The 22,233-nt window shown below is 45.5% G+C and overlaps 1 protein-coding gene across 4 annotated transcripts in view; it reads right to left on the reverse strand.

Annotated features, from left to right (window-relative positions):
• Positions 1-22,233, reverse strand: part of LOC106578950 (cGMP-dependent protein kinase 1) — a 224,181-nt gene that overhangs the window by 175,484 nt on the left and 26,464 nt on the right. The window lies entirely within an intron of this gene.

The raw sequence follows: 22,233 nt of genomic DNA on the forward strand, positions 1-22,233 counted from the left end.
TGGAGGGGTAGAGTGGAGGGTAAGGTAGTGAAGGGGTAGAGTGGAGGCTAAGGTAGCGAAGGGGTGAGTGGAGGCTAAGGTAGTGAAGGTGTAGAGTGGAGGGTAAGGTAGCGAAGGGGTAGAGTGGAGGGTAAGGTAATGAAGGGTAGAGTGGAGAATAAGGTAGTGAAGGGGTGGAGGGTAGAGTGGAGGGTAAGGTAGCGAAGGGTAGAGTGGAGGCCGTAGAGTGGAGGGTAAGGTAGTGAAGGGGTAGAGTGGAGGCTAAGGTAGCGAAGGGGTGGAGTGGAGGCTAAGGTAGCGAAGGGGTAGAGGTAGAGGCTAAGGTAGTGAAGGGGTAGAGTGGAGGGTAAGGTAGTGAAGGGTAGAGTGGAGGCTAAGGTGGAGGGTAAGGTAGCGAAGGGTAGAGTGGAGGTAGAGTGCAGGGGTAAGGTAGCGAAGGGTAGAGTGGAGGCTAAGGTAGCGAAGGGGTAGAGTGGAGGCTAAGGTAGCGAAGGGGTAGAGTGGAGGCTAAGGTAGCGAAGGGGTAGAGTGGAGGCTAAGGTAGCGAAGGGGTAGAGTGGAGGGTAAGGTAGCGAAGGGGTAGATTGGAGGCTAAGGTAGTGAAGGGGTAGAGTGGAGGGTAAGGTAATGAAGGGTAGAGTGGAGAATAAGGTAGCGAAGGGGTGAGTGAGTGGAGGCTAAGGTAGCGAAGGGGTAGAAGTGGAGGCTAAGGTAGCGAAGGGGTAGAGTGGAGGCTAAGGTAGCGAAGGGGTAGAGTGGAGGCTAAGGTGGTGAAGGGGTAGAGTGGAGGCTAAAGTAGCGAAGGGGTAGAGTGGAGGCTAAGGTAGCGAAGCGGGTAGAGTGGAGGCTAAGGTAGCGAAGGGGTAGAGTGGAGGGTAAGGTAGCGAAGGGGTAGAGTGGAGGCTAAGGTAGTGAAGGGGTAGAGTGGAAGCTAAGGTAGTGAAGGTGTAGAGTGGAGGGTAAGGTAGTGAAGGGGTAGAGTGGAGGGTAGAGTGGAGGGTAAGATAATGAAGGGGTAGAGTGGATGCTAAGGTAGTGAAGGGGTAGAGTGGAGGGTAAGGTAGCGAAGGGGTAGAGTGGAGGCTAAGGTAGTGAATGGGTAGAGTGGAGGGTAGAGTGGAAGGTAAGGTAATGAAGGGTAGAGTGGAGAATAAGGTAGCGAAGGGGTGGAGGGTAGAGTGGAGGGTAAGGTAGTGAAGGGGTAGAGTGGAGGGTAGAGTGGAGGGTAAGGTAGTGAAGGGGTAGAGTGGAGGGTAAGGTAGCGAAGGGGTGGAGTGGAGGCTAAGGTAGTGAAGGTGTAGAGTGGAGGGTAAGGTAGCGAAGGGGTGGAGTGGAGGCTAAGGTAGTGAAGGGGTAGAATGGAGGGTAAGGTAGTGAAGGGGTAGAGTGGAGGGTAGAGTGGAGGGTAAGGTAACGAAGGGTAGAGTGGAGAATAAGCTAGCGAAGGGGTGGAGGGTAAGGTAGCGAAGGGGTAGAGTGGAGGCTAAGGTAGCGAAGGGGTAGAGTGGAGGCTAAGGTAGCGAAGGGGTAGAGTGGAGGGTAAGGTAGTGAAGGGGTAGAGTGGAGGGTAAGGTAGCGAAGGGGTGGAGTAGGCTAAGGTAGTGAAGGTGTAGAGTGGAGGGTAAGGTAGTGAAGGGGTAGAGTGGAGGGTAGAGTGGAGGGTAAGGTAATGAAGGGTAGAGTGGAGAATAAGGTAGTGAAGGGGTGGAGGGTAGAGTGGAGGGTAAGGTAGCGAAGGGGTAGAGTGGAGGCTAAGGTAGCGAAGGGGTAGAGTGGAGGCTAAGGTAGCGAAGGGGTAGAGTGGAGGGTAAGGTAGCGAAGGGGAGAGTGGAGGCTAAGGTAGCGAAGGGGTAGAGTGGAGGGTAAGGTAGCGAAGGGGTAGAGTGGAGGGTAAGGTAGCGAAGGGGTAGAGTGGAGGCTAAGGTAGCCGAAGGGGTAGAGTGGAGGCTAAGGTAGCGAAGGGGGTAGAGTGGAGGCTAAGGTAGCGAAGGGGTAGAGTGGAGGCTAAGGTAGCGAAGGGGTAGAGTGGAGGCTGAGGTAGCGAAGGGGTAGAGTGGAGGCTAAGGTAGTGAAGGGGTAGAGTGGAGGCTAAGGTAGCGAAGGGGAAGAGTGGAGGCTAAGGTAGCGAAGGGGTAGAGTGGAGGCTAAGGTAGCGAAGGGGTAGAGTGGAGGGTAAGGTAGTGAAGGGGTGGAGTAGGCTAAGGTAGTGAAGGTGTAGAGTGGAGGGTAAGGTAGTGAAGGGGTAGAGTGGAGGGTAGAGTGGAGGGTAAGGTAATGAAGGGTAGAGTGGAGAATAAGGTAGTGAAGGGGTGGAGGGTAGAGTGGAGGCTAAGGTAGCGAAGGGGGTAGAGTGGAGGCTAAGGTAGCGAAGGGTAGAGTGGAGGCTAAGGTAGCGAAGGGGTAGAGTGGAGGCTAAGGTAGCGAAGGGGTAGAGTGGAGGCTAAGGTAAGCGAAGGGGGTAGAGTGGAGGCTAAGGTAGCGAAGGGGTAGAGTGGAGGGTAAGGTAGCGAAGGGGTAGAGTGGAGGCTAAGGTAGCGAAGGGGTAAGAGTGGAGGCTAAGGTAGCGAAGGGGTAGAGTGGAGGCTAAGGTAGCGAAGGGGTAGAGTGGAGGCTAAGGTAGCGAAGGGGTGGATTGGAGGCTAAGGTAGCGAAGGGTAGAGTGGAGGCTAAGGTAGTGAAGGGGTAGAGTGGATGCTAAGGTAGTGAAGGGTAGAGTGGAGGCTAAGGTAGTGAAGGGGTAGAATGGAGGCTAAGGTAGTGACGGGGTAGAGTGGAGGCTAAGGTAGCGAAGGGGTAGAGTGGAGGCTAAGGTAGCAAAGGGGACAGTGGAGGCTAAAGTAGTGAAGGGGACAGTGGAGGGTAAGGTAGAGAAGGGGTAGAGTGGAGGCTAAGGTAGTGAAGGGGTAGAATGGAGGCTAAGGTAGTGAAGGGGTAGAATGGAGGCTAAGGTAGTGAAGGGGTAGAGTGGAGGCTAAGGTGGTGAAGGGGTAGAATGGAGGCTAAAGTAGCGAAGGGGTAGAGTGGAGGCTAAGGTAGCGAACGGGTAGAGTGGAGGCTAAGGTAGCGAAGGGGTAGAGTGGAGGGTAAGGTAGCGAAGGGGTAGAGTGGAGGCTAAGTTAGCGAAGGGGTAGAGTGGAGGGTAAGGTAGCGAAGGGGTAGAGTGGAGGCTAAGGTAGCGAAGGGGTAGAGTGGAGGCTAAGGTAGCGAAGGGGTAGAGTGGAGGCTAAGGTAGCGAAGGGGTAGAGTGGAGGCTAAGGTAGCGAAGGGGTGGATTGGAGGCTAAGGTAGCGAAGGGGTAGAGTGGAGGCTAAGGTAGTGAAGGGGTAGAGTGGATGCTAAGGTAGTGAAGGGGTAGAGTGGAGGCTAAGGTAGTGAAGGGGTAGAATGGAGGCTAAGGTAGTGACGGGATAGAGTGGAGGCTAAGGTAGCGAAGGGGTAGAGTGGAGGCTAAGGTAGCAAAGGGGTACAGTGGAGGCTAAAGTAGTGAAGGGGTACAGTGGAGGGTAAGGTAGAGAAGGGGTAGAGTGGAGGCTAAGGTAGTGAAGGGGTAGAATGGAGGCTAAGGTAGTGAAGGGGTAGAATGGAGGCTAAGGTAGTGAAGGGGTAGAGTGGAGGCTAAGGTGGTGAAGGGGTAGAATGGAGGCTAAAGTAGCGAAGGGGTAGAGTGGAGGCTAAGGTAGCGAACGGGTAGAGTGGAGGCTAAGGTAGCGAAGGGGTAGAGTGGAGGGTAAGGTAGCGAAGGGGTAGAGTGGAGGCTAAGGTAGTGAAGGGGTAGAGTGGAAGCTAAGGTAGTGAAGGTGTAGAGTGGAGGGTAAGGTAGTGAAGGGGTAGAGTGGAGGGTAGAGTGGAGGGTAAGATAATGAAGGGGTAGAGTGGATGCTAAGGTAGTGAAGGGGTAGAGTGGAGGGTAAGGTAGTGAAGGGGTAGAGTGGAGGCTAAGGTAGTGAATGGGTAGAGTGGAGGGTAGAGTGGAAGGTAAGGTAATGAAGGGTAGAGTGGAGAATAAGGTAGTGAAGGGGTGGAGGGTAGAGTGGAGGGTAAGGTAGTGAAGGGGTAGAGTGGAGGGGTAGAGTGGAGGGTAAGGTAGTGAAGGGGTAGAGTGGAGGGTAAGGTAGCGAAGGGGTGGAGTGGAGGCTAAGGTAGTGAAGGTGTAGAGTGGAGGGTAAGGTAGCGAAGGGGTGGAGTGGAGGCTAAGGTAGTGAAGGGGTAGAATGGAGGGTAAGGTAGTGAAGGGGTAGAGTGGAGGGTAGAGTGGAGGGTAAGGTAATGAAGGGTAGAGTGGAGAATAAGCTAGCGAAGGGGTGGAGGGTAAGGTAGTGAAGGGGTAGAGTGGAGGCTAAGGTAGCGAAGCGGTAGAGTGGAGGCTAAGGTAGCGAAGGGGTAGAGTGGAGGGTAAGGTAGTGAAGGGGTAGAGTGGAGGGTAAGGTAGCGAAGGGGTGGAGTAGGCTAAGGTAGTGAAGGTGTAGAGTGGAGGGTAAGGTAGTGAAGGGGTAGAGTGGAGGGTAGAGTGGAGGGTAAGGTAATGAAGGGTAGAGTGGAGAATAAGGTAGTGAAGGGGTGGAGGGTAGAGTGGAGGGTAAGGTAGCGAAGGGGTAGAGTGGAGGCTAAGGTAGCGAAGGGGTAGAGTGGAGGCTAAGGTAGCGAAGGGGTAGAGTGGAGGGTAAGGTAGCGAAGGGGTAGAGTGGAGGCTAAGGTAGCGAAGGGGTAGAGTGGAGGGTAAGGTAGCGAAGGGGTAGAGTGGAGGGTAAGGTAGCGAAGGGGTAGAGTGGAGGCTAAGGTAGCGAAGGGGTAGAGTGGAGGCTAAGGTAGCGAAGGGGTAGAGTGGAGGCTAAGGTAGCGAAGGGGTAGAGTGGAGGCTAAGGTAGCGAAGGGGTAGAGTGGAGGCTAAGGTAGCGAAGGGGGTAGAGTGGAGGCTAAGGTAGTGAAGGGGTAGAGTGGAGGCTAAGGTAGTGAAGGTGTAGAGTGGAGGGTAAGGTAGTGAAGGGGGTCGAGTGGAGGGTAGAGTGGAGGGTAAGATAATGAAGGGGTAGAGTGGATGCTAAGGTAGTGAAGGGGTAGAGTGGAGGGTAAGGTGAGCGAAGGGGTGGAGTGGAGGCTAAGGTAGTGAAGGTGTAGAGTGGAGGGTAAGGTAGTGAAGGGGTAGAGTGGAGGGTAAGATAATGAAGGGGTAGAGTGGATGCTAAGGTAGTGAAGGGGTAGAGTGGAGGGTAAGGTAGCGAAGGGGTAGAGTGGAGGGTAAGGTAGTGAAGGGGTAGAGTGGAGGCTAAGGTAGTGAAGGGGTAGAGTGGAGGGTAGAGTGGAATGTAATGTAATGAAGGGTAGAGTGGAGAATAAGGTAGTGAAGGGGTGGAGGGTAGAGTGGAGGGTAAGGTAGTGAAGGGGTAGAGTGGAGGGGTAGAGTGGAGGGTAAGGTAGTGAAGGGGTAGAGTGGAGGGTAAGGTAGTGAAGGGGGTGGAGTGGAGGCTAAGGTAGTGAAGGTGTAGAGTGGAGGGTAAGGTAGTGAAGGGGTAGAGTGGAGGGTAAGGTAATGAAGGGTAGAGTGGAGAATAAGGTAGTGAAGGGGTGGAGGGTAGAGTGGAGGGTAAGGTAGCGAAGGGGTAGAGTGGAGGGGTAGAGTGGAGGGTAAGGTAGTGAAGGGGTAGAGTGGAGGGTAAGGTAGCGAAGGGGTAGAGTAGAGGCTAAGGTAGTGAAGGTGTAGAGTAGAGGCTAAGGTAGTGAAGGGTAGAGTGGAGGGTAAGCTAGTGAAGGGGTAGAGTAGAGGGTAGAGTGGAGGGTAAGGTAGCGAAGGGGTAGAGTGGAGGGTAGAGTGCAGGGTAAGGTAGCGAAGGGGTAGAGTGGAGGCTAAGGTAGCGAAGGGGTAGAGTGGAGGCTAAGGTAGCGAAGGGGTAGAGTGGAGGCTAAGGTAGCGAAGGGGTAGAGTGGAGGCTAAGGTAGCGAAGGGGTAGAGTGGAGGGTAAGGTAGCGAAGGGGTGGATTGGAGGCTAAGGTAGTGAAGGGGTAGAGTGGAGGGTAAGGTAATGAAGGGTAGAGTGGAGAATAAGGTAGCGAAGGGGTGGAGGGTAGAGTGGAGGCTAAGGTAGCGAAGGGGTAGAGTGGAGGCTAAGGTAGCGAAGGGGTAGAGTGGAGGCTAAGGTAGCGAAGGGGTAGAGTGGAGGCTAAGGTAGCGAAGGGGTAGAGTGGAGGCTAAGGTAGCGAAGGGGTAGAGTGGAGGCTAAGGTAGCGAAGGGGTAGAGTGGAGGCTAAGGTAGCGAAGGGGTAGAGTGGAGGGTAAGGTAGCGAAGGGGTAGAGTGGAGGCTAAGTTAGCGAAGGGGTAGAGTGGAGGCTAAGGTAGCGAAGGGGTAGAGTGGAGGCTAAGGTAGCGAAGGGGTAGAGTGGAGGCTAAGGTAGCGAAGGGGTAGAGTGGAGGCTAAGGTAGCGAAGGGGTAGAGTGGAGGCTAAGGTAGCGAAGGGGTAGAGTGGAGGCTAAGGTAGCGAAGGGGTAGAGTGGAGGCTAAGGTAGCGAAGGGGTAGAGTGGAGGCTAAGGTAGCGAAGGGGTAGAGTGGAGGCTAAGGTAGCGAAGGGGTAGAGTGGAGGCTAAGGTAGCGAAGGGGTAGAGTGGAGGCTAAGGTAGTGAAGGGGTAGAGTGGATGCTAAGGTAGTGAAGGGGTAGAGTGGAGGCTAAGGTAGTGAAGGGGTAGAATGGAGGCTAAGGTAGTGACGGGATAGAGTGGAGGCTAAGGTAGCGAAGGGGTAGAGTGGAGGCTAAGGTAGCAAAGGGGTACAGTGGAGGCTAAAGTAGTGAAGGGGTACAGTGGAGGGTAAGGTAGAGAAGTGGTAGAGTGGAGGCTAAGGTAGTGAAGGGGTAGAATGGAGGCTAAGGTAGTGAAGGGGTAGAATGGAGGCTAAGGTAGTGAAGGGGTAGAGTGGAGGCTAAGGTGGTGAAGGGGTAGAATGGAGGCTAAAGTAGCGAAGGGGTAGAGTGGAGGCTAAGGTAGCGAACGGGTAGAGTGGAGGCTAAGGTAGCGAAGGGGTAGAGTGGAGGGTAAGGTAGCGAAGGGGTAGAGTGGAGGCTAAGGTAGTGAAGGGGTAGAGTGGAAGCTAAGGTAGTGAAGGTGTAGAGTGGAGGGTAAGGTAGTGAAGGGGTAGAGTGGAGGGTAGAGTGGAGGGTAAGATAATGAAGGGGTAGAGTGGATGCTAAGGTAGTGAAGGGGTAGAGTGGAGGGTAAGGTAGTGAAGGGGTAGAGTGGAGGCTAAGGTAGTGAATGGGTAGAGTGGAGGGTAGAGTGGAAGGTAAGGTAATGAAGGGTAGAGTGGAGAATAAGGTAGTGAAGGGGTGGAGGGTAGAGTGGAGGGTAAGGTAGTGAAGGGGTAGAGTGGAGGGGTAGAGTGGAGGGTAAGGTAGTGAAGGGGTAGAGTGGAGGGTAAGGTAGCGAAGGGGTGGAGTGGAGGCTAAGGTAGTGAAGGTGTAGAGTGGAGGGTAAGGTAGTGAAGGGTTTAGAATGGAGGGTAAGGTAGTGAAGGGGTAGAGTGGAGGGTAGAGTGGAGGGTAAGGTAATGAAGGGTAGAGTGGAGAATAAGCTAGCGAAGGGGTGGAGGGTAAGGTAGCGAAGGGGTAGAGTGGAGGCTAAGGTAGCGAAGGGGTAGAGTGGAGGCTAAGGTAGCGAAGGGGTAGAGTGGAGGCTAAGGTAGCGAAGGGGTAGAGTGGAGGGTAAGGTAGTGAAGGGGTAGAGTGGAGGGTAAGGTAGCGAAGGGGTGGAGTAGGCTAAGGTAGTGAAGGTGTAGAGTGGAGGGTAAGGTAGTGAAGGGGTAGAGTGGAGGGTAGAGTGGAGGGTAAGGTAATGAAGGGTAGAGTGGAGGGTAAGGTAGCGAAGGGGTAGAGTGGAGGCTAAGGTAGCGAAGGGGTAGAGTGGAGGCTAAGGTAGCGAAGGGGTAGAGTGGAGGCTAAGGTAGCGAAGGGGTAGAGTGGAGGGTAAGGTAGCGAAGGGGTAGAGTGGAGGCTAAGGTAGCGAAGGGGTAGAGTGGAGGGTAAGGTAGCGAAGGGGTAGAGTGGAGGGTAAGGTAGCGAAGGGGTAGAGTGGAGGCTAAGGTAGCGAAGGGGTAGAGTGGAGGCTAAGGTAGCGAAGGGGTAGAGTGGAGGCTAAGGTAGCGAAGGGGTAGAGTGGAGGCTAAGGTAGCGAAGGGGTAGAGTGGAGGCTAAGGTAGCGAAGGGGTAGAGTGGAGGCTAAGGTAGTGAAGGGGTAGAGTGGAAGCTAAGGTAGTGAAGGTGTAGAGTGGAGGGTAAGGTAGTGAAGGGGTCGAGTGGAGGGTAGAGTGGAGGGTAAGATAATGAAGGGGTAGAGTGGATGCTAAGGTAGTGAAGGGGTAGAGTGGAGGGTAAGGTAGCGAAGGGGTGGAGTGGAGGCTAAGGTAGTGAAGGTGTAGAGTGGAGGGTAAGGTAGTGAAGGGGTAGAGTGGAGGGTAAGATAATGAAGGGGTAGAGTGGATGCTAAGGTAGTGAAGGGGTAGAGTGGAGGGTAAGGTAGTGAAGGGGTAGAGTGGAGGGTAAGGTAGTGAAGGGGTAGAGTGGAGGCTAAGGTAGTGAAGGGGTAGAGTGGAGGGTAGAGTGGAATGTAAGGTAATGAAGGGTAGAGTGGAGAATAAGGTAGTGAAGGGGTGGAGGGTAGAGTGGAGGGTAAGGTAGTGAAGGGGTAGAGTGGAGGGGTAGAGTGGAGGGTAAGGTAGTGAAGGGGTAGAGTGGAGGGTAAGGTAGCGAAGGGGTGGAGTGGAGGCTAAGGTAGTGAAGGTGTAGAGTGGAGGGTAAGGTAGTGAAGGGGTAGAGTGGAGGGTAAGGTAATGAAGGGTAGAGTGGAGAATAAGGTAGTGAAGGGGTGGAGGGTAGAGTGGAGGGTAAGGTAGCGAAGGGGTAGAGTGGAGGGGTAGAGTGGAGGGTAAGGTAGTGAAGGGGTAGAGTGGAGGGTAAGGTAGCGAAGGGGTAGAGTAGAGGCTAAGGTAGTGAAGGTGTAGAGTAGAGGCTAAGGTAGTGAAGGGTAGAGTGGAGGGTAAGCTAGTGAAGGGGTAGAGAAGAGGGTAGAGTGGAGGGTAAGGTAGCGAAGGGGTAGAGTGGAGGGTAGAGTGCAGGGTAAGGTAGCGAAGGGGTAGAGTGGAGGGTAGAGTGCAGGGTAAGGTAGTGAAGGGGTAGAGTGGAGGGTAAGGTAATGAAGGGTAGAGTGGAGAATAAGGTAGTGAAGGGGTGGAGGGTAGAGTGGAGGGTAAGGTAGCGAAGGGGTAGAGTGGAGGGGTAGAGTAGAGGCTAAGGTAGTGAAGGTGTAGAGTAGAGGCTAAGGTAGTGAAGGGTAGAGTGGAGGGTAAGCTAGTGAAGGGGTAGAGTAGAGGCTAAGGTAGTGAAAGGTAGAGTGGAGTGTAAGCTAGTGAAGGGGTAGAGTGACAAAATATATTTCTCTCCGGCTTACATTGCATTGCAACAGTCTCACACGTCTGCTCCAATGCCAATTATTAATGAAGGGTAGCAAGCTGCTTTTGTCAGTTGACAAGCTGACAAACTGCAGTTGAAGAGTTTCATTCCAAAACGCTATCCAGAAATGTTGGTAAATTAGCTTTTATTGTTTCAAGAAATTATGAAACAGACTGCTGTGGTTTTTCACTATCTAATCATGGCATGGGGTTGTTCAATGACAGACATGTATTTGTTTCAAATCTATCACTTGATGGTTTCATTGCAGAGACAAATAATAATGTTTTTTTTGTGACTTGAACATTTTTTTTTTTCAAAATGCGTTTTTGGGCAGAAATGCCTTCTGGAACGTGTGAACTTTCATGTGCCTTAACAAATGTGGATGCCATATGTAAATGCAAATAAAATTGTTAAATTACGAGTCTCATTGGTTTAGCCACGGAAAAAGTCAGGAACCTTCCCGCTAGACATGATTGGCTGAGATAATATAATGGCTGGGTTGGACATGCCGAGAGATGAGTTCAGATTGGTCTGCCATGTAGCACCCTTCTGTCTATAACATGAGCTGGTCAGTATGTGTAAGTAATCCTTTCTATCGTAGCTTTTTGGAAAGAGATCACGTAGTAGAACTACAAAAGTGCTGATCTCGACTTTCTGGAGGACCGAGTTTTAAAATCAGTGGAATGCCCGGTGGAATTAGAGTATGATGGCTAAGGAGATGGAGAAAATTCTGGCGTTTGATTGCAAATATTCAGAGAGAGTCGAAAAGAGAACAAACATAAGGCTGTTGTTGTATAAAATACCTGTTTCTGGATTACATCTTCAAACTAAGGGCAACCATGGCATCTGTGACAGAGAAGGAGAAGCGTCCATCCATGTATACGGGTAAGAGTGTCTAGCTAGCTACATTTTCAGATATTATATACGTTTCTAATTTAGTGTGGTGGCTAATTTCTGCATTACCAAATGAGGAGAGTTAAACACACCAGTCCGAGTTAACTACATCTTTAATACTTAAGATACTTTTGCAAAAGCCTCTTTGACCTTCAATAATGCACTCTCTCGAATGAACCAGGAAGGTGATTACACAATGGCTACAGAGATATTTTATAGCAAAGATACACCCCCTTCAACGTACATTGACAAACCACAGATCTTAGTAACAGTTCACAAAGGTTAAGTTTTGTATGACAGATATCCATAAAACACAGCAGACAGTAACTGCTATGTCAACAGGGTTCATTATATAGACCGGTGTCTGGTCTCCCTAGAACCGTCCCTCCCTGGTACAGTATAGAACAAAACCATTAGCTCATGTCCTCTGGAATGCTTTTTTGGCGTTCTTATCAAAATACACCATAAATCTCCTTTGTCAGTGCTATCTCATAGTGGCCCATCCTCAGTAAAACACCTCTTGTTCCCACTCCTGGACAAGCTCACTGAGAGGGGAGTGACCTGCGCACAGACATTGTGGAGACAAATAATTGGTTCCCCATTAATCACGCCATCCCTTCACATGGTTTAAGAATAGGTAAAGACACATTCACATACAAAAGACAAGTCTGACCTCTCCCCTCTCTGGGCCCCAAGTGACTGAGCCCAAGTTAAGGGAAACGTGCAACTGAAACATACCGGAGTCCAAAGGACACTTTCTAATGACAAGTATCTCACATAAGCATATTATACTAATAAAACATCTTAATTATCTATGTTACCCAACTAATTCTGATTCATCCACGACATTATTCAAAAAGTAATTTTCATTTTAAGTTAAAGCATAGAGTTAGCTAGGTAGCTAACGTTAGCTGGCTGGCTCTCTAGCTAACACTACGTGTATGATCTGTGTAGTAATATTATTCATATCTTAGAGCCAATTGCATCGTTAGTTATGGCCTAATGTTAGCTTGCTAGCTAACATTGAACTTGGTTGCTTAGCTTCCTGCAGATTTATGCAGGGTAGTAACGTTATGAGTCGGGATTATGGTTCATTGTTTAGCTAGCTAGCTGGCTACATGTCTAAACAAAAGACTTCACTATGCAAGTAACCATTTAACTGCACCTTCTGTACCCTATGCATGTGACAAATAAACTTACATTTTATTTGATATAGTATGTGTTTACCAGAGACGGTAATTTGAAGAACATGACCTGCACCAAAGTCAAATTAGGATATAATGTTAGGCCAACGAGACAGTGTCCGAGTTTTAAAATTCTCCGGTAGAACACCCTGCTTTATTTTCATCACACCCACAACTGTAAGCTATTTTCTGTAATTGGCTCGCCATTAACTTGTAAATAATGATCTTGTTCCGAGTTTATTTTCCTGTAATAATTAAGACAAATGAGCTAAGGTAAAGATGTTGTCATTATCTGAACTGGCTAGCCAGCTAAGATAACATTAGCTAGCTAACAAACTAGAAACAAACCAAAACATTGTTGAGAAAATTGCTTTTAGTTGCCTGGTTTGCTAGATTGACATATACTAAATTCATTTTAAAAACCCGGTGAGTTTATTGGTGTTAAAATGCACTAGTTATGCTATTTTGGACCACCAGGTTGCTGATGCTATGCAGCCTGTAGTTTGTGTGTTCATACTTTTTCATAACGACAATGACAAGTTTGATGTCGGACGACAATACAATGTTCATGATGTCTCTGCGGCAACTGTCGATAGACGTAGTATAAACCAGTCTTTAGTCTTGAAACCTTTGGTTGTTTAGTACACGGCCTCACATGTGAATCCTTAAAGAGATGGGTGTGGCTAAGACTTAAGAGGGTGTGAACGATGCTGAAAGCGTGTAGACCAGTGGTTCCCAAACTTTTTATAGTCCTGTACCCTTTCAAACATTCAACCTCCATCTGCGTACCCCCTCTAGCACCAGGGTCAGCGCACTCTCAAATATGTTTTTTTACCATCATTGTAAGCCTACCACACACACACACTACACAATACATTTATTACATAAGAATGAGTGTGAGTTTTTGTCACAACCTGGCTCGTGAGAAGTGACAAAGGATCTAAAGAGATCTTATAGGACCAGGGCACAAAATATAATATAATACTAATCAATATTTTTTCTCTTTATTTAACCATCAAACATATAAAACCTTATTTGTTCATCGAAAATTGTGAATAACTCACCACAGGTTAATGAGAAGGGTGTGCTTGAAAGGATGCACATAACTCTGCAATGTTGGGTTGTATTGGAGAGAGTCTCAGTCTTAAATCATTTTCCACACATATTCTGTGCCTGTATTTAGTTTTCATGACAGTGAGGGCCGAGCATCAGTGTCTTAACAGCGCGGTTTGTCAAGGCAGGAAACTTTGAGCGCAGCCCAATCCAGAAATCTGTCAGTGGCTTCTGATTAAATTCAATTTTCACAGAACCGCTTGTTGCAATTTTGATGAGGCTCTCTTGTTCAAATATCGGTAAGTGGACTGGAGGCAGGGCATGAAAGGGATAACAAATCCAGTTGTTTGTGTCATCCATTTCTGGAATGTACCTGCGAATTGCGCACCCAACTCACTCAGGTGCTTCGCTATATAACATTTGACATTGTACATAAGCTTGAGTTCATTTGCACACAAAAATCGTACAATGTTGGAAAGACCTGTGTGTTGTCCTTGTTAATGCAGACAGAGATGAGCTCCAACTTCTTAATCATAGCCTCAATTTTGTCCCACGCATTGAATATAGTTGCGGAGAATCCCTGTAATCCTAGATGCAGATCATTCAGCTGAGAAAAAACATCACCCAGACAGGCCAGTCGTGTGAGAAACTCGTCATCATGCAAACAGTCAGACAAGTGAAAATTATGGTCAGTAAAGAAAACTTTAAGCTCTTCTCTCAATTAAAAAAATGTGTCAATACTTTGCCTCTTGATAACCAACGCACTTCTGTATGTTGTAAAAGCGTTACATGGTCGCTGCCCATATCATTGCATAGTGCAGAAAATACATGAGTGTTCAGGGACCTTGCTTTAACAAAGTGAACCATTTTCACTGTAGTGTCCAAAACGTCTTTCAAGCTGTCAGGCATTCCCTTGGCAGCAAGAGCCTCTCGGTGGATGCTGCAGTGTACCCAAATGGCGTCGGGAGCAACTGCTTGCACACGCGTTACCACTCCACTACAGTATGTCAACCCTGTCATGGCTTTTGCGCCATCAGTACAGATACCAACATGAGCAACAGCTACGTTCGGCTACAAACAGACAGCGGAATTCCCGCGAGAGAGTAACGATTAATGTGATTGGATGTTCATTATTTGACTAGGCTACCTGTATTTGACATTGTGTTGTAACTTCGCTGAACACTAGATGGTTTAATTGTATTTTTGGCAGTGAAAGGAGGCTACTCAGGCGAGTGTACACCTTCCTAATATTGAGTTGCACCCCTGCCTAAATTTGTGGACCCGACAAGGTGTGAAAAGCATTCCACAGAGATGCTAGCCCATGTTGACTCCACGCTTTCCACAGTTGTGTCAAGACAGTTAACCCCCAACAACAACTGCCCCCCGTACCTCTCTGATTCAGAGGGGTTGGGTTAAATGCGGAAGACACATTTCAGTTGAATGCATTCAGTTGTACAACTGACTTCTCCTTTTCCCTTTCCCAAGTTTGCTGGATGTCCTTTGGGGGATGTACCATTCTTGATATACATGGGAAACTACTGTGCAGGAAAAACCCAGCAGCGTTGCAGATTTTGACACAATCCGGTGCGCCTGGCATCTACCATACCCTGTTCAAAGGCACTTAAATCTTTGTCTTGCACATTTACCATCTGAATGGCACACATACACAATCTGTCTCAAGGCTTAAAAATCCTTCTTTAACCCGTCTCCTCTCCTTCATCTACACTGATTGAAGTGGATTTAACAGGGATCATAGCGTTCACCTGGATTCACCTGGTCAGTCTATGTAATGGAAAGAGCAGGTGACCTTAATGTTTTGTACACTCAGTGTATAAATTATACATTTTTTACATGAATATTAAAAAATAATAATAATCATTCAATACAGTAATATGAGATCTTGACTTTGTCATTTAGCAGATGCTCTTATCCAGAGCGACTTACAATAAGTGCATTCATCTTAAGATTGCGAGGAGAGACAACCACATATCACAGTCAAATATAGCTTCCATTCCAGCTAAACAAAGGTTATATAGCGTTTTGCTAAAAAATAAATAATAATCATACACATCTAAAATCTATTAATTAAAATCTGAAAACAGTCATATTTTACACGCACATTAATTTTTCCACAAGCAATCATTTTCTAATGAAAAATAGCGTTTTGGAAATAAACTCTTAATTTCTCACGCAGTGTATCTTTATCAGCTAGCTGCCAAAACGTTGTTGGTTGTAACTTTTAATCAATAATTTGCATTGGAGCAGAAGTGCATCGCACCTGACAAATTCAGGTGTGTGTTTTCCTCTGTATAGAAAATGACATCACCTGGCTGCTGTCCAAGTAGGCTATGACTTGACTTCTCTTATAGCAAATAATTTACATACAGTATATTCATCCATTACTTTAGCCTATATTGTTTACTCCAAACCCTCTCAGTCCATTGGATATACTGTAGCATAAAACTCCAGGTCTCGGTTCAGCTGGGCTTTTGCATATTAATGTTGATGTTAATAAACAACATTGCCAAAGGATGAGGATCCAGCACGTTGCTATGCAACCAAATCCATGTTGAGACAGCTTGGCTGCATTTAGTTTATGACTGTAAAGTGTAACTTGTTGGCTGAGAGAGCAAATATCCACTACATTCTGTGCCCATTCCGAAAACAGAAATGATGAGTTTTTCACGGTGGTATCCTATTTAAAAATCACCCAAGTATAGCGCCTTGTCATCATCAGAATCTCTTTCGGGTCATTTCCTCTTCCTGTTTATATCTCACATTATATTTGGAGTCCATCTGTGGGTTTAACAGGCCAATAAAAAAAGACTGGGAAAAGGCTGAGGATGTTTATTCCTGTCTGGGGCACAGAAAAACCCAAAGTGTCAAACACTCACGCACAAAAATGTTCTCTATTTCCATTTCGTTCCTCAGTGAGGCGAACACTTCATTAGCTAGCTGTGCTGTGTTAGAATATCAATGGGTTTCTACTTCCTTGTCATTTATTTGTGTCCAACGCTAGATAGCTGTTCTCGGGAGAGCAGGCGCATTAGCCAGGATATTTCTTCCAATTAACGTCCAGCAATAGTTACAAGGCCATTATTAATTGACAGCTGCAGTGAGACTAATTATTCTTCTCTGTTCCATAGAGTCTAATAGAGAGGCCCTGTCTGCTAAACCTTGATCCTTTTCATGTCTAGAAAGATCTATCCACAGCGTATAGAGACGCATGTTAGAGTTGTCGTGTGTTCATGGTAAATACATCATTAATCAAGGATCTACGTGATAGATTTAGTATTCAGGGAAACCATTCAATCCCACATGATCTATACAACATGAACCTCATTAATGAGTTTAAAGCAGCAATATGTAACTTTTCGGCTACCCGATCAAATTCACATAGAAATGCGAGTTATAGATCTGTGATTCTCGTTGAAACAAAGTCTAAGAAGTGGTAGATCTGTTCTAGGAGCACTATTTCTATGCTTCTCGTTTTTAAGTTTAGTTTTTTAGTCTTTTACGTTCGGTTTTGTATATCAGCTTCAAAAAGCTGAAAATACTATATTTTTGGTTATGGAAAATATATTTCACAGCGGTTTAGAGGGGGAAAATGATTGTCTACACTAGAGGTCGACCGATTAATCGGAATGGCCGATTAATTAGGGACAATTTCAAGTTTTCATAACAATCGGTAATCGGTATTTTTGGCCACCGATTTGCCGATTTTTTTATTTTTTTTATTGTATTTTTTTTATATAAATATTTTTTAACTAGGAAAGTCAGTTAAGAACACATTCTTATTTTCAATGACGGCCTAGGAACGGTGGGTTAACTGCCTTGTTTAGGGGCAGAACGACAGATTTTTACCTTGTCAGCTTGGGGATTCAATCTTGCAACCTTACGGTTAACTAGTCCAACACTCTAACCACCTGCTTTACATTGCACTCCACGAGGAGCCTGCCTGTTACGCGAATGCAGTAAGAAGCCAAGGTAAGTTGCTAGCTAGCATTAAACTTATCTTATAAAAAACAATCAATCAACCATAATCACTAGTTAACTACACATGGTTGATGATATTACTAGTTTATCTAGCCTGTCCTGCGTTGCATATAATCGATGCGGTGCGCATTCGCAAAAAAGGTTGCTCCAACTTGTACCTAACCATAAACATCAATGTCTTTCTTAAAATCAATACACAAGTATATATTTTTAAACCTGCATATTTAGTTAATATTGCCTGCTAACATGAATTTCTTTTAACTTGGGAAAATGTGTCACCTCTGCAACAGAGTCAGTGTATATGCAGCAGTTTGGGCCACCTGGCTCGTTGCGAACTGTGTGAATACTATTTCTTCCTAACAAAGACAGCCAACTTCGCCAAACGGGGGATGATTTAACAAAAGCGCATTTGCGAAAAAAAAGCACAATCGTTGCACGACTGTACCTAACCATAAACATCAATGCCTTTCTTAAAATCAATACACAGAAGTATATATTTTTAAACCTGCATATTTAGCTAAAAGAAATCCAGGTTAGCAGGCAATATTAACCAGGTGAAATTGTGTCACTTCTCTTTCGTTCATTGCACGCAGAATCAGGGTATATGCAACAGTTTGGGCCGCCTGGCTCGTTGCGAACTAATTTGCCAGAATTGTACGTAATTATGACATAACATTGAAGGTTGTGCAATGTAACAGGAATATTTAGACTTATGGATGCCACCCGTTAGATAAAATACAGAACGGTTCCGTATTTTACTGAAAGAATAAACGTGATAGTTTCCAGATTCGACCATATTAATGACCTAAGGCTCGTGTTTCTGTGTGTTATTATGTTATAATTAAGTCTATGATTTGATAGAGCAGTCTGACTGAGCGATGGTAGGCAGCAGCAGGCTCATAAGCATTAATTCAAAACAGCACTTTACTGCGTTTTGCCAGCAGCTCTTCGCAATGCAGCGCAATGCGCTGTTTATGACTTCAAGCCTGTCAACTCCCAAGATTAGCCTGGTGTAACCGATGTGAAATGGCTAGCTAGTTAGCGGGTGCGCGCTAATAGCGTTTCAAACGTCACTCGCTCTGAGACTTGGAGTAGTTGTTTCCCTTGCGCTACATGGGTAACGCTGCTTCGAGGGTGGCTGTTGTCGATGTGTTCCTGGTTTGAGCCCAGGTAGGAGCGAGGAGAGGGACGGAAGCTATACTGTTACACTGGCAATACTGAAGTGCCTATAAGAACATCCAATTGTCAAAGGTATATGAAATACAAATCGTATAGAGAGAAATAGTCCTATAATTCCTATAATAACTACAACCTAAAACTTCTTACCTGGGAATATTGAAGACTCATGTTAAAAGGAACCACCAGCTTTCATATGTTCTTATGTTCTGAGCAAGGAACTTAAACGTTAGCTTTCTTACATGGCACATAATGCACTTTTACTTTCTTCTCCAACACTTTGTTTTTGCATTATTTAAACCAAATTGAACATGTTTCATTATTTATTTGAGGCTAAATTGATTTTATTGATGTATTATATTAAGTTAAAATAAGTGTTCATTCAGTATTGTTGTAATTGTCATTATTACAAATAAAACATTTTTTAAATACGGCCGATTAATCGGTATCGGGGTTTTTGGTCCTCCAATAATCGGTATCGGTATCAGCGTTGAAAAATCATAATCAGTCGACCTCTAGTCTACACTATACTTGCTTGTTTTGTCACAAACTGAAATTAGGCAAACTATTAGAATTTTAACAAACATGAAATGGAGGAGCGATTTCTGCATAGTGCACCTTTAATAAATTATCAAAAGCAAATTAGGGTTTTGACATTATACACATCTCAATGAGACCAACAAATTTCTAGTGTTGTCGGCTCTGGACCAGTCTGAAACCCCCTGGATGTGACCCCCCTCCATTTCATCTCCGAACTGCCTCTACTCTAGCCTTCCTCCTGACGCTGACTGTTCAAAGCATTAATGAACTACCGCGCCTGCCATGATCTTCTATATGTTTAGGTTTTTCAAAATTGCATGTTTTTTAAGCACTTAAAGCACTTTGTAATGAAAAGCGCTATAAAAGTTGAATTCATTATTATTATCTGTTATTTTAATGGAGGAACAGAAGCAGTCAGACAAATCAAATTTGGAACTGCCGGAGGACAGACAGATACTGTGGTCTGTTTCCTTGCCCACAAGGCTCAGTTAGGCTATGAATCTGTTGCTAATTGAAAAGCTCTGTTTATTTTAGCTGACCCATTTGTGTCTGGTGCCCGTAGTCAACGCCGCACTGAGCAAGACACCCTGCTGCTAAAAAAGTAAAAATGTTCAAACTGGAAAAGCTCTGCCTGTGGATTAATATAGTTCACCTCAAGTGTACAAATAAATACAGCACAGCTGGGTGTGCTTGGAGAAAGTAGCTCAAAGGGAAGTCTACTTCATGGTGTTTGTCCATACACTCTAAAGAAGTCAATGACCTACAATGGACCCCCAAATAAATTCATTATTCCTCAAATTAGTTTTTATAATTTTCATTTCACAAGAAATTCACTTTTTTTCTGATAACTTTTCCTCAGACGTTACCATTGTGTTAGCCTCGTCGAGAACCAGGCTTGGGAGGAGAGACAATGATGTGATATTGGAGGTATAGTAGCGCTGAGGAGCACATTCAAGGTGAATCCCATCAGACGGGAGAATAACTTCTCTAAGAATCAATTTCCTTTCATTAGCAAATCCACTGGTCCCTCATGGCTCCATGGACGGGGACATTTTGAACCGCATCAAGGCAGCTTCCCTCCCCGCTCAACTCTGCTCGGCCATAGTGGGCGCCTGTGCTCAGATTAGGGTATTTGTCTTGCTTACTCGTAATCAATGGCAGAGTGTGGCACAATGACAGCTTAAGCCAAGATAGGCTCTCTGAAATCAGCTTGCGCATCTTCCTCAAGACCAGTTTCAAGTTTTAATGTCACATGCACAAGTGCAGTGAAATGCCTTTCTTGCAAACTCAAAACCCAACAATGCAATAATCAATAACAATGTATAACTAGAAAAAAACAAGAAATAAGAAAAAGAAATAAACTAAGTAAGCATACTATACAGAATAACAGAGGGACTAAGAACCACTCAGCATTCAGTAGACTTGGAGAAGGATTTTCTCTGTCATTTCTGTCAAGTACATAAAGCATGTTATCAGAGTGCTCCTTGTGGTATCAAGATAGGAAACAAAGAAACGAAAAGGAGCTGGGAAGAAGAAACTGGTGTAAACAGGCTTTTTAAGTATTCTTTTCAACAGCAATGTCTGTGCCAAAAAAAATCACCCAGTTCCTCTGAGAACAGGATCTTTCAGTAAAGTTCCCCATAATGGTATGTAACGACTGAACCATTTAATATTGGGACAAAAGCAATTTGGAACAAAAATGACCACATACTGGTTATGGCTCCTTAACCCTTTACAGTTGTGGGAATTGGCCTCTATGGACAGGGCTAAATTTAAATGTTTATTACAGTAGAAATATGAAAATCATGTGCATAACCATGGTAGCAATTGAAAGGGAACAGCTTGGATATAATGGGGAAATGATTAGACCAAAGGTGAGTACACAACAGTTCACCTGGCTTAAGACTGAATCCAAACATCACACTGTTGATTTTATGTGCATTTTACATTTACTGTACTTTTCGCAGCATTTGTTGATAACAAAATCTGAAAATGTTCTGGCTACATTAGTAATATGATAAGAATATTCCTGGTAAATGTGAATTGACTTTAACATTCATCTAAAGACTGTTATTCATCGTACCAGTGATTGTCCGGGATGTGAGTTTATCGTCTCCAACTCATGTTGAGATTCAAAGTTCAAACCATTTAAAGGCGCAGCTGCAGTTTCACACTTTTCTGGTCTGCTTTGGGTTTTTTCTTAACGCATCGTTTATACCTTTTGCTTGAAAGGGGCAGTTCCGGCAGTTCCGACCTCACTCCGGGGAGGTGATTACTCACAGTGCAAAGTTATGGAAAATAATGATCTCTTATAGCTTCTCAAAACATATCCCTCTGTCATGACGTTGCCCTCTCTCTGGGTACAGAGAACACAGTTGAACCCCCTCCCTCTGCACCAGGCCTTTTCTATGCACCATCCCCCGACCTCTATACTTCTGACACTGCTGTGGTGAGAGGGGTCGTAAAATTCCAAAGGAGAATGTCCTGCCTCATGGCCCAGTTTTGAGACAGAGGGGTTTCATAGAGAGACAAAGGAATTCTTCCAACTCACAGAATTGGGGAACCGAATGACATTTATGTTCTGGAGAAGGTATAAAAGATCAGTGAAGAATCCAGCTACGAACTGGTCCGCTTGGTACAATTTTGTGATACTCATTAGAGACAACATTGTCATATTACCATAATAATGTTTATATAATAGCCTCAGCTATGAGACTTACATCTAAATGGCTGTATACAATGATTTAATAAGATTAAAGCTATTTGGAATATGTTGAGAGGCTATGTACTGATGTTAACGTGATAGAATTGTATTTCTGTATAAAGCTTAACTCAGTCATCGGCACGCCCCCAGGGACACAGACAGGACAAGGCGTCATGTGACAGCTTGTTCTATGTTCAGTATAAAACCCCCACCTAGAATTTCTTTCTTCAGACCAGGCCTCCACTCCATTACGAGTTGGCCAATAGGTTTGACCATGCATCCCTCTACTGAAGTTTAACCATACTTTGTTAAACTTTTAGACTATCGATACCGACAGAATAATAACAAGTCTTTGATATTAATTAATAGTCTGCAGCTAGAAATTCGATATCATTGAACGCGAAGACCGACGAAACATCCATTCTATAACGACATGAACGAATGTCGCTCTGAAAGATCCATTCTAACCGAGAGAGAGAGAGAGAGAGAGAGAGAGAGAGAGAGAGAGAGAGAGAGAGAGAGAGAGAGAGAGAGAGAGAGAGAGAGAGAGAGAACGCGGACAAAAACTCTCCAACAGGACAAAAACTCTCCAACAAGGATCCCGACGACGTAAATATATATTGATTGCAATTGTTCCCAAATGAGTGAGCGTTCATGTGCAAAGGATTAGCATATCAATTGTTAATATTTATCAACTCTGTTGTGCCTTCTCAGCTGCCCTGTATCACCCTTTGTTTAACAAGCCGCCATGCCGGTTTAGCCCACTAGGACACATTACTCTACCAATTTTTTTTAACGATAACTACTGTTTGTATGCTTTCTGTGAATTACATTGTTTAGTAAATAAATTATTTTAAGACAGTTGATGTATGGATGACTTAGTGAAGACTGGGTTCGTGCAGATACAACAATTTACGACGTTTGGAATGAGACTGGACAAGGTAAAATACACCATTTAAACCAGAAGATAATCAGTCAGATACTATAATATAATATATAATGTTATAATATAGGAAAGTTATATTAGGAAAATTATAACTTTGTAATCTGAATATTTTCCTTGATGCCCCGATCTCCTAGTTAATTACAGTTAAACGATTAATCAGTTTAATCGGGTAATAATAATTACAGGGAGTTATTTGATAAATTTGTCTTCAGTTTAATGGTGCCCAAAGACATGACACCTCTCTTAACAAAAACACTTTCATCCTTTTCCATAATACATGCACAACCCATAGTATGGAAACTTCATCC

This window comes from Salmo salar, chromosome ssa19, assembly GCF_905237065.1.
Source record: "Salmo salar chromosome ssa19, Ssal_v3.1, whole genome shotgun sequence".
In the NCBI taxonomy this organism is placed as follows: domain Eukaryota; kingdom Metazoa; phylum Chordata; class Actinopteri; order Salmoniformes; family Salmonidae; genus Salmo; species Salmo salar.